This window comes from Ascidiella aspersa, chromosome 5 (assembly GCF_963924565.1).
Source record: "Ascidiella aspersa chromosome 5, kaAscAspe10.2, whole genome shotgun sequence".
Classification (NCBI taxonomy): Eukaryota; Metazoa; Chordata; class Ascidiacea; order Phlebobranchia; family Ascidiidae; genus Ascidiella; species Ascidiella aspersa.
In genome coordinates, this window is record NC_139451.1 from 8,052,069 (window position 1) to 8,074,342 (window position 22,274).

The 22,274-nt window shown below is 34.4% G+C and overlaps 1 pseudogene; it reads right to left on the reverse strand.

Annotated features, from left to right (window-relative positions):
* Positions 1–409: 409 nt before the first annotated feature.
* On the reverse strand, positions 410–21,756 carry LOC146141692 (uncharacterized; annotated as a pseudogene).
* Between the last annotated feature and the right edge of the window lie 518 nt (positions 21,757–22,274).

A 22,274-nucleotide genomic window follows, 5' to 3' on the forward strand; every position in this document is an offset into this window, starting at 1 on the left:
AATTCTTCAGGAGCATCTTTACACTTTGGTAGATTGATAGTGCTCCTTTAAAACGATTATGTGGCCAATTGGAAACACAGGCAAACTTATTTCCGCTGTGAAGTAGCACACATTTCAAACTTTTTTGGAGCTGTCAATGAATAACCTTCATTCTTCTGGTTTATATTCAAGCAGACCCATAGATAAATGAAGTCCTTCGATGTTATTACAATACAGAAAAAATCTTCTTAGGATAAAAACTGCATTAACATTTCTCCTCTGACCCGGTAAAACGTTATGTTTGTTGCGGAATCAAGAATGTTACGGAGGTGAGAAGACAGAGGACTTCAGACACTTCTTTAGATAAACCTAAATCACGAACTAGGTCGTTTAGCTGATCTTGAGTAAAAGGCTTCGGTTTACTTTGGATTTATGAAGATGTTGAAGAGTCTGCAGTTGCTAGTATGCCATCTTCGTCTTCCACTACATCCAACATCGCAGCTTTATCCGAAATCAAATTTGGCAGGGACATAAAAACAGCAGGAACAGGAATTTCAGAGCAGTGGCATATGACTTCTTCTTGTTTCGGTTCCAACCTGACATGTCATTCACGCAAAAATATTAATCATCATGGTGATTCTTAGGCTCGCGTATGTTGCTGCTTTATGGGATAGAGAGAGGTAATCTAAGGCCTGTTTTACCTCCCAAGCAAGACATTTGTACCAGACATCTCAACATTAAGGCAAAATTAAATAGCTGCTTCACATGGCTTCAGCTTGTATTAACTCGTTGCTCACTAGCATACATTTTTCATGGTGTATATAGGTGGTAAAAGTAATGGTATTTTTGGCTCAGAGCCCCTCATATATATCAAAAAAAAAAACTTTTTGTTGGCCTGTGTAATAAACATTTGTTTAGCTTTTTTTTTATATTCCAACATTTGTTCGTTGTTATTTGTTTTATAACATTTGAGGAACATTTTATTTTTTGTTCTAATTGATTTAAGAATAGTTTGAAATCCAGGGTTTGGTTGCAAGTTTTTTTTCTTTACGTGATCTTTGGCGAAATGGTGCTTTTAAGTTGAGAAAATTCACCAATATATCTAACTTTATTATATGATAAATGCATGTTAGTTTAATGCACTTTCTGGATCAATAACTAGAAGCTTACCCCAAAACATACCACAGCCACCTTGCCAACAAGCTAAAATCGTGAACTAACTTAAGTAACAATCCAGTCTTTGATTCGGGAAATGGAAAAGGCGTAAATTCAGGACAGTTTGATGACTGGAAAAAAGCAATATTCACATACTTTGTCTTTGCGATAAAAATAAAAAGATGGTCTGATAGTGACTACAGGGATAAACTTACCGGTTAAACCGGTCAAAATGTCGCAAACGGCCCTAATAACTGAATTATCGACCAAATAGTGCAGTCTCACTCAGACCTATCGCCATTGTAAAAAAATGCGACTTCATTTGAGTCGGTCCGCGCGACCCCTAGTGGTGGAAACCATCCCATTCCTTATCTGCTTTCACAACGAGGATTTCTTATCTATCAAAAGTGGCCTGAAGTTTGTTTGGATTATTTGTTTACTGCTTGCTTAAACTCTAATAAATTTTTTATATGGTGTAGCTTTTATCTTGTAGGTTTAAATTTTCCCAATATTTCGCTCCTACAAATTAAAGTAACAATTTACCGGAATTTGAGTAGGTGACAACTCTAAAAAAGTTTCGCTCATTCCGCAGCCTTGTATTGTATTGGAGCCATGAAGTTTTGAAATGCATCTGGTAAGTTGTTATTTTGAAATTTGTGTACAAATTTTAAAATTTCTAACTTTATTATATCAGTAATTTTCATAATTTTGAGGTATAACCTTGTTCTTGGAGGGGAGCTGCTAATGAGTTGGATCGCGCGATTTTGTAAAACCTCCATATGTTTTAATTTTGTCGGACATGTCCTTCCCCATGTTATATCACACAATAGTGCAGATGAGAATGAATTAAACTGTAATATTAGATGCATTGCATGTATATTTAAATAGTGTCTCAATTTTGCCAACAGTCCAATTAATTACTCTAGAGATTTTGTGCTCAACCATTGAAATATGTGGAGTCCATGACAATTTATTATCTATTAAAAAAGTCCTAGGTATTTAGCCGAGTTACCTTTCTGAATTGTGCTTTCCCTTATTGTAATATCAAATTTATCTATATTGTCCTTATTCAAATCTGTTACCATGTAATGTGTCTTGGAATAATTGATTGATAGTTTATTAGATCGAAACCAATGGTCAATTTTTGCATTCGAATGTGAAGCATAGAGGATTGTATCACCATCTGCATACATGCTGCAGTTAATGTGATCATTAATATATTGAAAGAGCAGGGGAGCCAAATTACATCCTTGTTGAACACCCCGCATTGAAATTCCGACGTTAGTGCTATGTTTTCTGTCTTCAGTTGCAATGGTGGGCCTCTGATACCATAGTGGTATAGTTTACTTAGCAATATTTGTCTTTGCCAGATCCATGTGCAGTTGTGTTTATTCAAATCTTTATTTCTTAGTAAGTTTTCATACAGGTGTGCAGTAGCCAGACCTGTTGAATGATTTTTTCTGAAACCATACTGATATATGTGTTTATGGTTTTGTGCTATGGGTCTGTAGTCATTGGGAGTGGCAATTTTTGGTATTGAAGTTATTATGTGGGATATTTTGAGATTAGATATTTAGAATTATTTTGACTCTTATCTAGAAGGTTTTATGCGTGTTCAAGTCACTAGGGGTCGCCAAAAATGGGGTGTTAAGCTCATGTATAACAAGGGGGTAAAATCAGATTTATTTCATGCAATATCACTTTGTCAGACAAAAATTCGCTCCAACAAGACTCCGGTACAACAGTTATAATGTAGAACGAGAAATGCACAATGATTTACCAATAAAGAGAAACGGGAGGAACGAGAGAAGCGAAACGAGTAAAAAAACGCGTGTTTTTTGTAGATCGGAATGCTAAAATTGACGCGCGGTTTGTAAACTGATTCAAATAGGCCATCGGCAGAAGCTAAGCTAACGGCCGAGGATTCTAACAACGAAACACACATATGCTTGCCGAATACTTTAACAACTGATTTAAAAATACCGGTATATTAAATAATTTACAGTAACGCTACACCACGGGCAAACTTTTTGCGGCCCTCGAACGATCTTACTTTTTTAGAATGCATATTATCTACGCATGGATTTATCTTATGTGACGCAAGACTCATTGATTAGGTGTAATTATGACATAACAGAAGCGAAACTGATTTTTAGGCAGTAATTTTCCACAGTATAGTCAGTTGGGATGAGCACATGTGTTGTAACTGCCGCGTGCGAGGCGTTTGGTGGTTTAACTCAGTACTTGACTAAATCTTTGTTCAGCAGATTATTTTAATTTTCAAAAATTTGACCTCAGAATGGCTGGGAAACGTAGAAAAGTTTATGATTAGGGTTGAACATTATTCGAAACCTGTTTGCAAATAAAGAATTTTAAAAGTGGATTTGAACAGCAAACTAATTTTTGCCCATCAGTTACAAAGGCAGCATCGGTGGTTGTTAGATCGCTGGATTGCTAAACGAATCAAACCATTTACTGATGCCGAGCTTATTAACGAAGTTTGTCCTGATAAGAAACTTCTGTTTGACAGTAGTCCGTTATCTGCCAGAACAGATATTAAAAACAAAAGTACTACTGATTTCGATTATTTCGCCCTCGCACATGATGAAAGTACGGATGCGTGCGATACTGCGCAACTCGCCATTTTTATTAGAGGTATCACAGATGATTTTGAGGAGTTTGTCGAATTGATTCCATTGAAAGGTAAGTGCTACAACCGATGGTGTCCACAAAGGTGCAATTGCGGTTTTACAAAATCATAATAGCTTCGGCGGGGTTTACCAACACAATTATAAAACTACAATGCATAACAACTCATCAGGAAGTTTCGGCATCAAAGGTGACACATTTGGATATGACAAGCTTAATAATGTTGTTTACTGTTGTTAAAATAATCAACTTTGTTTTGGCAAGAGGCCTTAACCACCGCCAATTCAAAAGTTTACTTGAAGAGATGAATGCTGTGCATCAAGATCTGATGTATTGTTGCGAGGTTTGATGTAGGAGGGTTTTTGTAAAGGGCTGGAAAGTTTCCGGGAATAATGGGAATTTTCAAATTTGTCATTTATTATGTTTAAAACTAAAAAAATATAATAAAAGCCTATTTTGAGCATTTCTTTAATATAAACGCTAATTTGGTGGTAATTAAGAATGTTTGTAATAGCAAAAGTAGAGAATAAATTCATTTCATCTTTATGAGTTTTCTTTTACTGTTACATCACAATGGTATATGATGAATTGTGTTTGTCATAAAAGGAATGGAATAAGTTGGTTTTGCAGTTCAGATTTGATTTAAACTTAGCGTTTTATTGCTAAAGTTATCAAACAAACACCCATGTAACCACATGTGGACAGGAAGGTTTCATCACCTTTTTTTACTTTAGCATACTTATGTAGTTGGCATAATTAATTCTGTATAATTAATTAAGCTGTTGAAAGGGATGGGAAAGTTCAATATGTGCAAATATTGCTCACAGTGTTAAAAAAGCCACCAAACAGAAGAAACATTTGAACAAATGTGACAAGTTGGCAAAGAATTTGATTAAAATGATGAACACCCAAACGCTTATGTCTGCAGGTGCATCTACATCGGGCATGTCATCAGTATCGGCTACGGCATTTTCTGATTCTTCTCCTGCTAGTGGTGCCAAGTCATTTGCTGCAACGCTAACCATGAGTGGAAGTTTTGTACATAGTTTCCATGAGTACTAGTGTAAAACACGCCGCAGATGAAAGCTTAGCACGAACAATATATGCATCAGGGTCACACCACTTATGCTGACATCAAATGTGTGGGAAACGATTTTTCACTGCTATCCGCCCAGTATATTCGCCTTCATCTAGATATGCATTGAGCACACATTTATTGGAAGCGGGGTATAACGGTGTGTTCATGACAAGGTAACTCTACTGAAATGAGGATGGTTCTAACATTCGTGGCTAGGCGATTATTAACTACATCGTCTCCACACCACCCAGTGTTCTTAAAAAGCACCGATTCCAAAGATCAGCGACATACCAGCAAAAATACATTTCAGATGAGCGGAGACGATTGGTCCACAAGGTATTTGTAGTGATTACTGACAACGCTGCCAAATATAAACTTAAGTCAAGTCAAGTCATTCAGTGACTTCAAGGACTGGAAAGATAAATTAACTACTGCTCTGGTCACACACAATCACCACTACGGAAACAAGAACAGAAGGCGTAAAGAGTTTTGCATGAAACCAATTCATGCTGCAGCAAATATCCTATAGACCCTAAGTGTTGTGGACAGGACTTAGGTGACGAGAATATATTAACACTGCGTACCGCACGCCAAATTGAACTTGATGAAGGGAAAGATCCTAGCTTGGTCAAGTTTCGCGCCAAAGATGGTTTGTGGAAAGGGGTCGTTGTTTGGTGTTTAGCCCAATACATCTCTCAGCAGCTCATGGTGGAAGGGCCCTCATTGCTTCTGTCATAATACAAATTCCACCTAACTCAGCATCTTCTGAGCGCAACTGGTCAGTATTTGGAAAATACTCACACCAAGGCTCACAAATGAAAGGGTGGAAAAACTAGTATCAGTCATGTTAAACTTGGCATTGTTTGATCCGTGGAAGACCAACGCGCAAACCGCTTGTCAGCTTTGCACGCACAAAATGTACGCTGACAAAGTGGGGTTTCCTAGAGCCAGCGGAAAAGCACATTGTATGAGTGCGGCACAGCAGAGGACACAGTCACTCACCGCTTAAAATGCCCTTTGATCGATGAGCCATGCTCCACCACTGATCTCACCGAATTTAACGATCGGGCGAGACAGTGTGTCGAAAAATGGAAAAACTCTCCATTTAAAAATAAATGCCAACTTGAAGACTCGAATATATATATATCAAGCAGAGCCACAACACCCTTATTTTTTCCTACCATTGATGGGGGAGCTCCATCAGTTGTTATTGACACCCGTTTCGAGAGATTTAGATTCTTGTCTTCAAGACGCTTAAGTAATAATATCATAAGAACATCTGCACCTGTAGTAGTGTTCTTAATAGGAATCAGTTCTACAAACTCTTCAAAAACATGAAAATCTTCTCTAATTCCACGCACGAATACTGTTTATCAAAAGAAATAAATATTAAAATAATTAATTTTTTTGTTTTTTATGCGGAAGATTTCTACCTGTTGTATTATCAATATTTAGCAGGTCTCTCTACTCAGCATACGCTTTTTTTTTTCTTTTTGATCTTTGTTGATTGCTTTCGTTTTTGAAGAATCGCTGACTATAGATTGAATATTTACTTTTAAAGCTTGAATGTAAACATACATATACACCCAAGCTTTCTGAAGTCCCTGGTGTGGCAAAGTTTATGGATGGGTATTTAAACATCCTTTTTCCGAATTTTTCATATTCTTCTTTAGTGTTGAATGCCACTTCTGAAAGTAGATAATGTGCACATTCATCAATAACTTTGTGGAAGAAGTCCCTTTTTGATAAAATAGTTTCACACAACAGTGACTTTTGTACTGTTGTGCTAAAACTGTGAAAGGGAATATTCATAAGTTTCCCACATCTGTTGTAGCGCTGCTGCTTGAACCAGCAGTCTCGCTAACTGCAGGCTCAGAAAAGTTTAACGTTGTGCTTACCGCAAGACAAGATTTTTCTAATTTTTCACTTTGGATTTTCTGAAACAAATTAAAGATGTTATATTAGTTTTACTAACTTGGATAGTTGAAACAATCTGATTACTATTTGGTTTGAAAAATTAGTTTGTTATATGATATTGAATATAGATAATCGTTTTAATTAATCTATTGTTTGCATTTTATTTTTTTTAACCTTGTTAAATAAATTTACAAGTGTTGTTCTGCAATACATTCTGTTAAGCTGCACACGCCAAATATAATATTGTAATAATTGTTGTATTTCATTTCTACTTGTGTATATGAAAGATTTCCTGACCACGGCAACTTTGCCTCATTTTCTGAAAAATGAACAAAAAACATGCAGTTTTTATGAGATATACATATTAAGTTGCTTAAGTTTTGCCCCCACACACATGAACAATTTGAGGCCATTTACAAGATGTTTCAGCGAGAGACAACACTTTACAACTTAGGGAAGAAGAACATGAAATGAATTTAGTTCTGAATGAAACATACCAACATTTAAAGAGCATTACAGGAAAAATAAACTTTGTTCCCAACAGCAATTTGATTAATTCGCACAAGAAGTGGTAATTGATAAACAGATGTGTCACAACCATTACATAAAACAGTTCCAATTTCATATGATACACCATTTAAAATAACACTTTGACATAACTCCTCTTCCAAATCTTGAAACTTTATAGAGTGTGGCGCTTTTAATTGCATATCTGCAGCAAGAAATTTTTTTGATTTGTTTCCTTTTGAGTCTAGCATCTTACAGCACATACAATTCTGGTGATACGAATATAAACTAAATGGCAAGTTTATGTAATTAAACCACTTTTTTTGTTTAAAAAATCTATTCTTCGCCTCAAATCTCATACACCAGTGCATTCGTAAAGGGCCAAATTTTTTTAATTGGCCAGGGAAATGAACCAAGGTAGTGCATTTTGGGAGTAAATACAAATCTGGATATAATAACAGCAAATTGTAATTGAGCTGCAATTAAACATTCAAGCTCCTTTACAGTTTCATTGGGTACCCTGGAAGATTTTGCCAGCTGTACAATTTGGTGAAATCGAATAAAATTTGTCCAACAGTCATTATCTGGAATTAACTGAAAAATCAAATATGGCAGCAACCCAGCCGCTAACACACAACGTTTTTTCGACGTTCGGATTTTTTTTTAAAACTAAGTAAACGTTGTGGGAATGTGTCCAAACGAACGTTAAGAAAATACGTCGAGGCCGTGTTATCAAAACGTAATGTAAAACGTAGCACCACTACCGTTAAGAAAAACCGCAATGCGACCAAATTTCAACGTCATTTGTAACGTACAAACAACGTTGATTACAGACGTCGATCTTAACATGTTTTACATTATTTTGGACGTCACTTCGAACGTTTGTTGAACGTTATTTTTTAACGTTGCGACGAACCACAATGAAACAAATTTACAACGTCATAGGTGACATGCAAATAACGATTATTACTGACGTAAAATCTAACATTTTTAGACCGGTTTAGACGTCTTTTACACGTTTAATTAACGCTGTATATTTAACGTTCCGTAAAACTATAACGCAACCAGCTTAGAACGTCATACGTGACGTAGAATTCACGTTTATTTCTGACGTCACAATTAACTTATTATGGACAAATTTTAACGTAACTTCAAACGTTTGATTAACGTTCTTTCGTCACGTTGAAACAAACCAAATGCAACTTATTTTAAAACGTCATAAATCACGTACAAAAAACGTTTTTACTGACGTCAAAACTAACGTCTTTTCAGCCACTTTTGACGTCGTTTAAACGTTTTTTCAATGGTATTCTTTAAAAAAATTGTGGCGCACCACAATGTAACCTGATTATAACGTCAAAGGTGACACGTACGAACAAGGTTAATTACTTACTTCGAGGCTAATAACTTCTTTTAGGCTATTTTGTACGTCAGAGCGAACGTTTTGCTAACATTATTTTTAAACTTTGTGATCACCATTGATGTAACTAATTTACAACGTGATACGTGACGTACAATCAACATTAAATTCTGACATCAAACCTAATTTCTTGGAGACCAGGACGCCATTTTAAGCGTTATAATAACGTCATTTTACCGTTTTGACTAACTACAATGTTATATAATTAAAACGTAAAACGTGACGTAACAACAACGTTACCTTTTGTAACAAGGATAATTTTTTTATGACTATTTTATACATCATTTCTAACGTTTTAATAACGTCATTTCTCAACCTTATTACAAACCTTAATGTAACCAATTTAGAACGTCATAGGTGACGTACATGCAACGTTAATTACTCACGTCAAAGTAAACTTGATTTCATTTCATACGTTGTCGTGAGAAACCACAATGGACCCAATTTAGGAAATCATACGTGACGTACATTTTTCTGACGTCAAAGCTAACTTATTTAAGACCGTTTTGGATGTAATTTTAAACGTTTTAATAACGTTATTTCTTGACGTTGCGACAAACTAAGATCCAACTAACTGACAACGTCACGCGTGAAGTATAAATGACGTTGAATTCTAAGGTCAAAGCTAACTTCTTTGACAGCATTTTGGACGTGATTTTAACGAAGCTTACTTGTGTTTAGAATTAGACTATTTTATACGTCATTTTTAACGTTAATATAGCGTTATTTTTCAACGTTATTCCAATCTTCAATATAACCAATTCAAAACATCATACATGGCGTATATGCAAAAAGCAATGATAACTGTCGCTGAAGAAACTTATTTGAAACCATTTTAAATGCTATTTTCAAAAGTTCCAATAACTTTATTTCTTGACATTACGAAAAACTAAAACGCAACCAAATTTGCAACATCTTAAATGATCGTAGTCATTTCGAAGGTTACGGCAAACCACAATGCAACCGGATTAAAATGTACCTGACATCGAGGTCAACTTGTTTTAGACTATTTTATACATAAATTAAAACATTTCATTAATATTGTTTAGCGTTGATACAAACGTCAAAGGAACCCTATTAAAACGTTAAACGTGAGGTAGAAACAACATCAATTAGCCTCCTTACGTTGAAGGTAACTGATTTTAGACGAATTTGCGTGTCATACACAGATTTTTCGACTGAGCTGAAGTACAATCGAATCAAAATGTCATACGTGTCGTATAAAAAACGTTGTTTACCGACGTCAAAACTAACTTTCCAAGTTTTAATTTTCGTTAAATAGAAATGCTCTCTTTTAAGGCCTATGTACAAAATATTTTTTTTTTTCTGTAATGTGTTTTGATTAACTTTTTTAGAAAATGTAAAGAAGTATACTTAGTTATGCTTACATAAAATAGAGATGTGACTTAATTTAAGATAGCATTTTAGTAAGGGTAACATTGTCTTTACATGAAACAAATCGCATAAAAAAGTACTTAGCGCAGCGACCGATATAGACGCAGTTTCCTGGATAGACAAGAATGTCGCTCCCTGCTGCTTTTTTTTTCGCGGTTTTCGAACGGCGCGTAAACTCGTGATTGGCCAATATGAGGATGACATCACAGTCCAGTTTGAACATTTGCTATCAGGACATTGGAATTCAAAATAAGTTTTGGCAGCTCAGCGCTAGAGTGCTTGTTAGATATTTAGGTTGTTTTCCTTAAACCATGAAGATTAGGGTTACATAAAAAGATTAGGCTTTGTTATCAAATATATTTTCAGGTTAAATAGTCTTAAGCTGTATTTGTAGTTTTATTTACAACTTTTATTTTAAGTAGGAAAAAAAGTAATTTACTGAATAAATGACTTAAAGCCTCCACTAATTTTCATCTAACATAGAAAAACAAGCTCTATTACCTCTGTGGGCAATTGCAGGCGCTGGTCTAGAATCCTACCACAGTGCACAATATTTGGATTAGGGTGGGTCAAGTATTAAATAACAGATATAATAATACTTGACCCACCCTAACCCAAATATTGTGCGTTGATTTAATCATTGTGGTAGGATTCTAGACCAGCGCCCAATTGCATTCTACGGCGAGTGAACACCCAGATTTTTTAGACAATTTTAATGCAAATCTTGATCTTTGTATCATGCCAGCGTAAATACCTTGGGTGTGCATAAAACCCCAAATGAACACTTGAAAATTCATTACTGAAGATCTGGACTAAATAAGGCTTGATTAAAAGTTCAAGGTGGGATTTGAAGAAGGGTACACGTTAAAGATATTCCTCATGAACTTGGCTGCTCATCAATATTTACAGGTAAATTAGTGATTAACTTTAAAATGTATCTATTTGACCAGTCTGCATTCTGTGGACCAGAAGCTACACAGCACAAAACGCTATCACACAATAAGTAAAGGCAAAATAAACATAATATGACAGAATTATTGGGAAAAAAATTATACCATAGACTAAAGAATGGTCTATATTTTGTTAATATAAAAAACAAAGTTTAAAAAATGTAAAAAATACTAATATTCATTATTAAATGTTATTATTGGCAAAAAAATGAGATAAAAATTCTTGATACTAAATTTTACCAAACAAATTCAGGTTGCACAAGAAAATACATTAACAGTGATATAAAATTTCTGTACTTGGCTAAATTAGTAAATGGCACATCTAAATTTTGAAACTATGGTTGAATTGTGTTAGGATTCCAAACGTCTGGATCATAATATTACTAATAGTGAGAACAATTAATCACAAAACACTTTGCTGACATAATAAAAAAATCAAAAACATGAAATAACTATCGGGTTATTTTAAATTTTTTGTTTAAGGCAACCAGTTGGGCATTTATTGTACCATGTAGAAAAGCACGTGCATCATTGCAATTAGTTTTTTTGGCTTTGCTCATTTTGATTTGGTTTCATAAGGTAAATGGAGTTAAAAGTTATGTTTGTAGTCATTAATCACATTTCCCAGTTAATGCAGCTTAAACAGATGAAAGTTTGATGGGGTTTTCCTTAGCTTGACAAACACATGAGCCATTTTTATAAGGTATATATTCCCCTGTTCGACCCTATAGCCTAGCAGTCACTTCCCTATTCCCTAATTTTTATATTATTTGCCAACAGCTCTCTCGATGTATCACACACGCATTCAGATTCGGATTAAACTGCTGGATTTTCGTTTTACACCGCTGGATTTGCATTGTTCTTATTTTTTCAATAGGTTGTTGTTGTTAACGTTACTTTCCTGTTTTAATGTGCAATGTGCATTGTTTTACACATAGTCTGTGAAATGCAAAACTTTTTAAATTTTGTCTTTTAGACTGTGTAGTAACACTATAAAATTCGTGTGTTTTGCAGGTCCGCAGACCAATTTTCTCAGTTTTCTTGTCTTTTTTACAGTTCTTTATTGTCAACATTTTTATACTGCCGTGTTTGTTTTACTTCAATACTATATTATTTCTATATTTTCCTGGATGTTAATTGTTTAGAAGATTTAGTAAGAATTTGCAAATGTAAATAATTACAGTCAGATATGTCACAACAAGTATAAGTGTTTTAGTTCAAAAAAATCTTTATTATGTTTCTTGTTTGCGCATTATACCGTAGTTTCGAACGTAATTTGTAACTACTTCATTGCAAACGTAATTTGTAGGGTATGGAGTCCAAACTATTACGCAAACATAACAATGTGAACGCTTTCAATAACCTAGTTTTACAACGTAGTTTTCCAACGTCGCATGAACTTTGTCCAGATCACACATTTTTACGTAAAAATAACGTCTGTGATAAACGTATAAATAACGTCGCTGAACATCGTAATTTGCAACGTCTAATCTACGTCGTCTGGAATAGACACTTCTACGTAAAAACAACGTTCATGATAAACGTATAAATAACGTAGTTGCACAACGTCGCATCTAGGTCGTAAAGTGTCGACGCTTTTACGTGAAAATAACGTTCATGATAAACGTATAAATAACGTCGCTGAACATCGTAATTTGCAACGTCTAATCTACGTCGTCTGGAGTAGACACTTCAACGTAAATATAACGTTTATGATAAACGTATAAATAACGTAGTTGCACAACGTCGCATCTAGGTCGTAAAGTGTCGACGCTTTTACGTAGAAATAACGTTGGTTACAACGTTTTATCGACCAAACTTAAACCAAAAATCTACGTCGCTGCGACGTCAAATTGTTAGCTGGGAATGTTATCAACATTAGCATATTAGCAGCTGTTTGTGGCAAGTTATTAGATGTTGTGAGATGTTTTTTCTCTAAAACAGGAGGTTTACCCAATAAATCCTTGGCAGTATATTAAAAAAAAGCAACCCTTGGTTTATTTCCTGAAGTGTAAAATATTTTTTTTCATAAATAAAGTTAAACAGCATTGCCTTTATAACAGTCTTCCCAATCCCTTCCAAAATAATATATGCATTGGATCATGTAACAAGAAAATACATCAAAATGTGGAATATGAGTTAGAAAACAAACTACTTCCATATCCCCCATTTGTGATGCTCTTGAAGGTTTCTCATTGGACAGCCTAACAGCTTGACATGTTTGGTTTGCTAATGTTGCATGTTCTGCATGGCTTAATTGCAAAACTTACACCTTCTTTAAACCCGCCCATATATACTGGACAGCTGGTGTGTCACCAAAAACACACAGCAGCATACATGTACAGTTTTTTCCTGTCCCGATATGTTAAGAACGATACCAGTTGATAGATAATTCATTCATGCTTTGGGTGAAGTTTTTTAACATGATATCCCTGGCTTTGATTTCTTTCAAATCTTTAGATTTTGCCATGCAAAGTAATTTGGATATGCTTCACCTTACTTCGAAACTCTGCTTTAATGTGTTAAAATTAAGGTCCAATAAAAAGCAGTTATTTTATCTCAAACTCATCACAATATAAAGCAAATAATAAGCAATCTGGATGTAGTTTTAAAAATCATGGTTGCGACAGTAATCACCATCCATAATGTCATGCATTACATGAGTACTGTTACTGAAAGAAAATATTTTGTTTCAGTTGTTCAACAAATGGAATGTGATACACTCGAATTGGTGTTTATGCATTCTTCTAATTTTCTGATTAATGCGCCGCGTAACATACCTGCGACCCACAATAGTTGCAACAGGTTTAACCAAACCCATGTGCTTCAAAAAATACGCATCCTGAGATGCAGCAGACACGATAAGTCCTTAAACATAAGTGAAGGTATTTTATCTACTAGGCTTTCCAAATTTAAAAATGGATTTGAAGAACTTTTGAAGTAGTCATTTTTAAATAATTCCATTTTATTGCAAACAAGTTCTTTGGTTGATGCCATAATGTCATTAACAGCCACAGTACTTAGTTTATGTTCTATTCTTAATCTTCCTGCATGGTCTTCTTTATTTCCGTAGTTTGATTACCAGTATCAGAGAAGTCGGTGTCAAAGTTAAAAATATTATCTTGTGTTTCTTGACCTGGATTATGATACAAATGGCGGTTTTGACAGTGTCTAGTAAATAGGAAGTAACTACGAAATGATTTTCCACAGCTAGAGGTACAGCACAGTAGTAAAAACATTGTTGATCTTTGTGATGTTTGATAACACCAATCTTAGTTCATCATGGAACACCTTGCCCCTTATTTCTGAATCGACAATTTTTTATTATAGACTATTGACATCATACATACTTAGTAGGTGTCGATTGTGGGCTAGTATTTTTTGTCAGGGCAACAAAGAATTTTAAAATCAGACAAAATTACATGCATAATTAGTGTACAATATGAATGATACCATCATATTTAAATCTCTCAAAGTGTTATGGTCAATAACAGATTGTTCTAATCCGCATTATGGTTTAAGGCATTATACTTCTAGAGGATCAACCCAAGGGAAATTCCGGGGATTTTCGCCAACAGTCTGAGGGTGGAATTCATAAACTCGGATCATGGATCAGTAAGTATATTTCAGTTTTCATTCCGTGATTTTGATCCGAGAGTGGTTCAGCCATTTTTGTTGAGTTTTTCTAATAATAATTATAAATTTTATAATAAATACCACGGTGCAGTTTTTAGAGCTTAAAAAAACTCGTAAGTGTACTTGCCATACTTTCAACAGTGGCCTTTCACAACGCAACCTTTTTAAAAAAAGTCTGTGCAATTTAATAATTCGGATGTGCCACAGAATGCAGACTAGCGGATAGTTCTGCATAAACGGATTCTTCTATAGGTTATTTAAATAATCATTCCTAAAAGCAAAGGGCTTACTGTTGATGTGTATGTGTCATTATCAACATTGCTAAAATTTTGATAATTTTGATATAACAGAACAATGTATAACAGAAGAATCATTTCTATTGCTATCAATGAGTGACGTTAAGGAACTTATACCGAAAGTGGGACATAGAGTAATCTTTCTTAAGGAAATGGCTGCCATCAAAGAGGTGGGCCACTAAATTATTTTTTTTACTGACTTTTAGCTGAGCTTGATAGTCATATGTGAGCTTTCTTCATTATAGATGTTTTATTAAGCCATAAAAATTAAAAAAAACAGTACACGTTTTTATTTCTCTTAGATTATTTTACCATAGAAGTATATTTACTATGGATAAGAAATGCTTATGTTTTAAATGCCATGAATCAGGAAACAAAGATATTGGTTTCTGAACTTGTCAGTGGTATAAAAGTAAATTTAATTAAGAATATTAATAAAACATTATCCAAAAATTTGCAGTTTTTTGAAGTTAAGGATTGCATTGAAGTAGAAATGTCCCATTACAACAATATATTTGAAAACATGGACACAAACTATAATGAACTTAAATTTTTTGAAAATTGTGGTGCGTTTATTAAGCCCGATGAAAAAATTTTGGGTCAGCGAACTGAATTTGTACCAAGTAAAGATGGCAAAGGAAGAGCAGGCAAAACATTGTAAATGACATGTATTATCATGTTTCTATTGAAACAACACTTAAATCGTTTTTAGAGCTACTTGGTGTTTGGCAAAATATTAGAAAAAACATAAATAGGTGGTAGTTTTGTTCTGCGTAATTTTTTCAATGGAAATTTAATCACACAAAAAAATTTTTGTTCTGAAAGCTGTAATATATTTCTCAATATTTTTAATGATGATATGGAAACAGTCGATTCTTTGGGTTCTCACACACGTCTATACATAAACTTGGGTTTTTTTATTATAACATTCTTAATTTGCCACATGTGTATAATAACTCTGCCTTGTCAAATTGTTTTTTGCTACAAGTTTATCATTCTATTGATAGAAAAAAATATGGAATGAATCAAATTCTTAATACTATTGTTGATGAAATACAAATTGTCACTGGCTAACAAAAAGTCACACTTCGAAATTGTTAATAAGTGCATACTTAATACATTAAACAATTTTCGTGTTACGGAAAATTATCATGATCTTTTTGAAGGTGTTTGTCCCTATGTTGTTAAGGGTATTTGTATACAAGTCAAAATGTTTTACTCTGGAGCAACTAAACACAAGAATTTTGTCTTTTGGATATGCTAGCACAGAGGCTAAGAATAAGCCAATTGAAATTTCAAGACATGCCATTTCAGAAAATGGTCATTTAAAGCAATCAGCTTCGGAGATGTGGTGTCTAACCATAAACTTACCTTTAATGATTGGTGATTTCATTCCTGATGGTGATAAATACTGGAATCTATTGGGTCTTTGTTGCAAATTCTGGAAATTATAATGTCTCCTGCCATTTCTATTAGCTCAACATATACTTTTTGCAGTGTCTGATACAGGAACATCTTAAAACATTTGTTTGCCTTTTTCCTGAATTGCGTATCATACCCAAACAACACTATTTGCTCAACTATCCAAGATGTATTAGAGAAATTGGCCCTCTTTCAAAGTTTTGGTGCATGAGATTCGAAGCAAAACATAATTTCTTCCGACAAATTAGTCTGTCGTTTCTCTTTCTTAAAGAGCATATTGATACACTCCTTTTAGAGGTTATAAGATTTGATGATTTAAAAGATTATAATCCATACACACTCAAACGCAACTATTGTGGTCAAAAGTTTATTGTTTTTCGCCATAAACCATGGTATTAGACTGTTTTCTGACTTTATTTGATATATAATCCTGAAAACTTACTGTTATAAATACATTTTTTGTTTGGTGCAAGTTATTTCTAAAGAGTAAAACAAGTTTTACATTTAAGTGTTTTATGTTTTGTGATTGGTGTATTAATATTTGTTCAGGGCCTTTTTTAACTTTTAGGTTTCTATTGAAAATGATCTGGCTTATGATGTTTCATCTAATTCAAGTATGACAGATTCAACAGCTGGCCAAGTTAGTACACAATAAATTAAATTTATATTTTTTTGGTCTAAAATTTCTTGCTTCAGTGAATTATGTGAGAAGTTTAACATGTTTTTGAGTTTTTTTTAATTAAGATATCTAGTAGTAAATATATATGTGACATTGTTTACTAGCAACACATTTAAAAGAACTTAGGCTGCAAGTGTTATTTGTACACACATCTATGTCATGCAGATTAAAACCATTTGCTATTTGTATGAGCATGTGCTCTTATACGCATTGCATCCATATTTGTATAGGTAAAATTACCCAACAAGATAAATACGTTTTAAAGAGGTAAAGTTGGTATTTTAAAATAGTCATATTTTCAGGACATTGAAGAAATACTACTGAAAAATCCATATGGTATTGAAAAGGAATATGAAATTCAGCCGTTTTTGTCGACAACAAAATGGAAAAATGTGGAACTCAGTAAGTTCATTTTTACGGGAAACAGATGGTTTTTATGCTAAAAGTACTTTATTATTCAGCCCTTCTTCACACCAAAAGGAAACTTTAGCAAAATAAATAGTTATGCAACTTCCGAAGATGCACTGTGGTTCGCCTCCTGGCTATGTAAGATTAAACTAATAAAATGTTTGTTTATGTAATATTGCAACTTAAAACCTTCATTTTTATTTACAGCAACACCTATTTCAACCAGCTTGCGATGGCTTACCAGCGTCAGGTTTTCTTCAGGAAAGAATTTTGAATGTTCAGCGTCATATATCAAAACAAAAAAAAAAGGTAAAGGATGTGCCAACATTTTTTTAATGTTGCTGCTAAAATACTTAAAGTTGTTAAACTTCAATCGAGAGACAAGTTGGCAATTCAGCTTATAAAGGAAATGGAAAATAAAAATCTATTTGAAAATGAGCAAAGTAATAAAGGTATACGTGTAACTATATGTATTGTGCGATTTAAAACAGGGAGTCGAACCGGAACTTTATGAACCGGTTTTGAAATAACGATTGTCGAACCGGTGCTGAACAGGATTCCGAACAAATCCGTGAACCCGAACCGAACCTGAACCGAAAGAGTCAAACGGTTCGACTCCCTGATTTAAAATGTCACAAAGCAACAATTTAAAAAGGAAATTGTTTTTTTAGATGCCTTGATTAAATGCTGCACTCTATTTACTGCCTAATAGTAAGTAAGCAACTTTCAAATGGGACTGTGTAGAAAACCCACCTTATCTGAGTGTAGGAGTGATTTCATAGACTTACAGCTGGTAAGAAATGGTTCCAAACCGATAACTGCTTTTGCAACCGACAAAAAGAACCTAAACATTGGTAATCAAACCTTTTTAGATTTTTTTCCACGGATTAATTACATTTTTGTTACATAAAATAAAAGCCAAAATATGCCATATATTCGTTTAATCTATATTTTAAACACTATTTTTAGTGTTCAGATAAGCTAAATTACCTGCAGATACCACTATATAATAGTGTGGTCATCCTATCTTTACAATAATACAGTTGCTTATTTAACAATTGGAAGAGTATAACACTGCAGTTGATTGACTTCCGCAAATAGAATGCTTGCTCAAACAGCAGTAATTAAAAAATGCTTACATTTGGCATTAACAGTGAATGACAAAAAGTTTAAAAATGTTAAAGATCGGCACACCAATAGAAGAGTACAAGAAGAAGAAAGAAGCTTCCGTATCCAATGTTATGCTAACTTGGCAGCCACAAGTTCTAGTTCTGGGTGATAGATCCTGAACCCTCACCAGGTTTTTTACACTTGTCAATCAAACAGTGTATGAACTGAAAAGCATCCATGAGGCAGTGGAAATTTGCTTCAAATGTTTTTTTGTGTTTAATATGCAGTACCCTAAAACAGTCCAACTTGCATGGTATTTTGTTCAAAAATATATTTTTGGCATTGATAGTTTTCACGATTCTGCAATTGGGCAATTAACTAACATTTAACTGCATATGATTGAGTAATCTACTGTATTCCCAAATGATGTTGTATTCGTTATTTTTCTTTTGAATTCAACTTTTAAAGCTTTATTGGGTATTTTAACCTCTAACTGCTTTGTGCGCACCATTTTTATGTTGCGACCTTCTGAAATGTTTTACCCAAGAAAATGTGCATATTTATGTCAAGATAGGCGGTTAAACCAACCAGTGTGTTTGTAATAACAAAACAATAATATTGTGTAGTAGAACCAAAATTATTGGTTAATATTGCCTATATAATTGGATCAGGTCAAAAGTGTGTTTGTAATCAAAATTATTGGTTAATACAAACAAATGCTACCAAAATTTTTGGATGGACACAGATTGGTCCTAGGAATTGGTTGCTGTGGTCAAAATTTTGTTAGTTCCAACCAATTTTTTTTTAGAGTGTATAAATAAATACGCTACCATAGTAGACCTATGAAATAAGTCCAAAATTAATCGGAACAAGACTTAAATGGACAAATTTAAGGCTGGAGTCCCTTTAAATATATGCAACTATATAAAACCTATATAATAAAAAAATGCAGGCAATTTAAAAGAAATACCGGTACACCTAAAAAAATCGCCCCGTTTGCCTGTCTCTAGGTGCGCCCCAAGTAAAAAAGGTTAAGAAACAACATTTTAAGTTTCTTATGTGGCTCGCGGTTAAAAATAATTGCCCACCCCTGCTGTACAGTCAGGGTCGGCTAGGGAACTCAATGAAAGGTATATAACTCTAATGTCTTCATCTAACTGTTTATAACAGCGGTTCCCAAAGTCCGTACAACAGTTTCAGAGGGTCCGCAACAAGAATTAGCCTTTAAGTTTTTTAACATTGGGCTTTAGCGAATGTTTTTAAACATAAGTCTATGTTTTAAACAATATCTGTCATCATTATTGTCTTTAGTTATCGATCAGGCAGCGGCACAGCGTGTTATATGATGTCTCTTGTGATATCATAGAATCGTTCGCATTAGTTAGAAAGTCGTTAAATTAGAAAAAATATTAAACTGATGCGTGAATTTTTATAGGGCCGCGAAATATCAATATAATCGCTAAGGGTCCACCAGGCAAATATTTTAGATAAGTTTGGGAACCGCTGGAACAATATATTGCATTTAAACTAAAACATTGACAACATCTATTTAGGGGTTCGTTCTCCAACTTTTTGTGCCGGACCCCTATTGGCAATGTAATTATGTTAGCATCTATAACACAATCAAGTTGTTAATTGTTTCACAAATTTGAATGATATAAAATTGAGTTCTTTGGTAGTGCAAATTCATTGCCATTACAGAAAATAAAGTTTTACATAGCACAACAAATGCGGTAGCGTTCATGGTGAGAAATGCATGACCTTTTTTGCAAATACAGTAATATGGCAAAAAATAGAAAAATATTCCAGTTATCAAGTATGTTTTTGTGAGTTAACAATTGCTAAAAACGCAATTACAAATACATTTTAATTTTTTTTCGTTTGTAATTTTTTGCGTTTTTGTCCAAATTTGACACAGAATTTCTAAAAGAAAACATATCTAAGTTAATCTAGCCTTAATTTCTAACCATAGTATTTCAGATTCATCCGTTTCAAAATCATCAATTCGTTTACATTGAATTTCGTTACGCACGTAAGCCAGCACGCCACCCCCATGCCTGTTTCTATCTTTTCTAAAAGGATATTGGAATCCGGGAAGCAGCAGTAATTCATCGCTAATTGTAGGGCCTTTATTTTTTTGTTTTTTATTTTCCTTAACTTGTTTCTGCAAGCAAAAACAGATATGGGCCGAAAATTTATTCACTTAACTTATGGCTTTGAAGCGATAATTCAAAACTGGTTAACTGAAGAAAGTATTGTATTCAGAAATAAATCTTTGCAGGCTTTTTTATAGTTAGGAGGTTGGTAACATGCACCTAATAATATTGGAATACTGATTGTACTAGCCTTAATTTCTAGCCATAGTATTTCAGAGTCATCCGTTTCAAAATCATCAATTCGTTTACATTGAATTTCGTTACGCACGTAAGCCAGCACGCCACACCCCCATGCCTGTTTCTATCTTTTCTAAAAGGATATTGGAACCTGGGAAGCAACAGTAATTCATCGCTAATTGTAGGGCCTAACCAGGTTTCAGATGCGCAGATCATCTCATTTTGCGGTGCTATTGTGAGCATACAAGCTTCGGGAATTAATGTGGCAAATAGTTAAACAATTCCGATTATTCATATACATTTTCCAGCATATGGTTTTTCCTTGGTTGTAGAATCTGTTTGCATGTATAATAAGTTCCTTTCGTTGAGCTTGCATGGCAGCCGGTAGAGATGTCTTGTAATGTTTGCATTGAACGAGCGAGCAGAACCAGCAAGCGATGTTGCTGATCTTTCATTTTGTTGAACTTTACAACAATAGGAGCGGGTTTTATTACTGAGTATTCGTCTGCAGCGACAGAGTCCCTTCTTGGCATGCGATGTACATTGCTAAAATTAATATCAGAAAGAACAGAAGAATTCAGTTTGACCCAAACCATGAAACAGTAGGTGTTATATTCTTTAGAACGCAGCTCTCACGTATCCATTGTTTGTTGTTCTGGCATTCGACGGTTTTAATTTGGGATTGCAGCTGACTCACTTCGCCTCGAGCTCGTCAACGCTGTGGTGTGCAAGCACGAGGCTTGCTTCGGTTTGGACAACGCGTTCCCGCAGGTCGTTTTCCATTAAGGTCATTGATTGCATTAGATTAAACTTTTAAGTCATGCAATAATGTTGGTTCTTTAGGACTGTTAGTAATAACTGAAGTTGAGTATTTTTCAAATTTCTAACAGTAACATTACCGGTATCCATATCAACTATAAATCCGATATTTTGGCTACAGAAATCTTGGAAGATTGCTTGCTCGTCAAAAACTCAATGCTGAAATCACAAAAAACACGTCTACCTCGCACGGTGACAATTTAAGAATGCCAACCATTGTCAACGCACAAACTGATTCGATCACAGTTCATCGCACTGCTGAACATCAGGCAGTCAATTTTGCAACTTTTGTACTTTGATACAATCTCACATGCAATGAATTGTTCGTTAGATGTTCAGATGACGGACAAATACGGCATGCCAATGCGTTACGTGTCTAGTTACGTAATTTGGTGCGTTGTCGTCTGATATTCCAGGACGAGATGTCGCGTATATGTCCTTGAGTGACATAAAAATGGCATACACACCTGGATTGACAAAACGGTGCACTCTTCCGTATTATGAAAACGAAACTGTTCAGC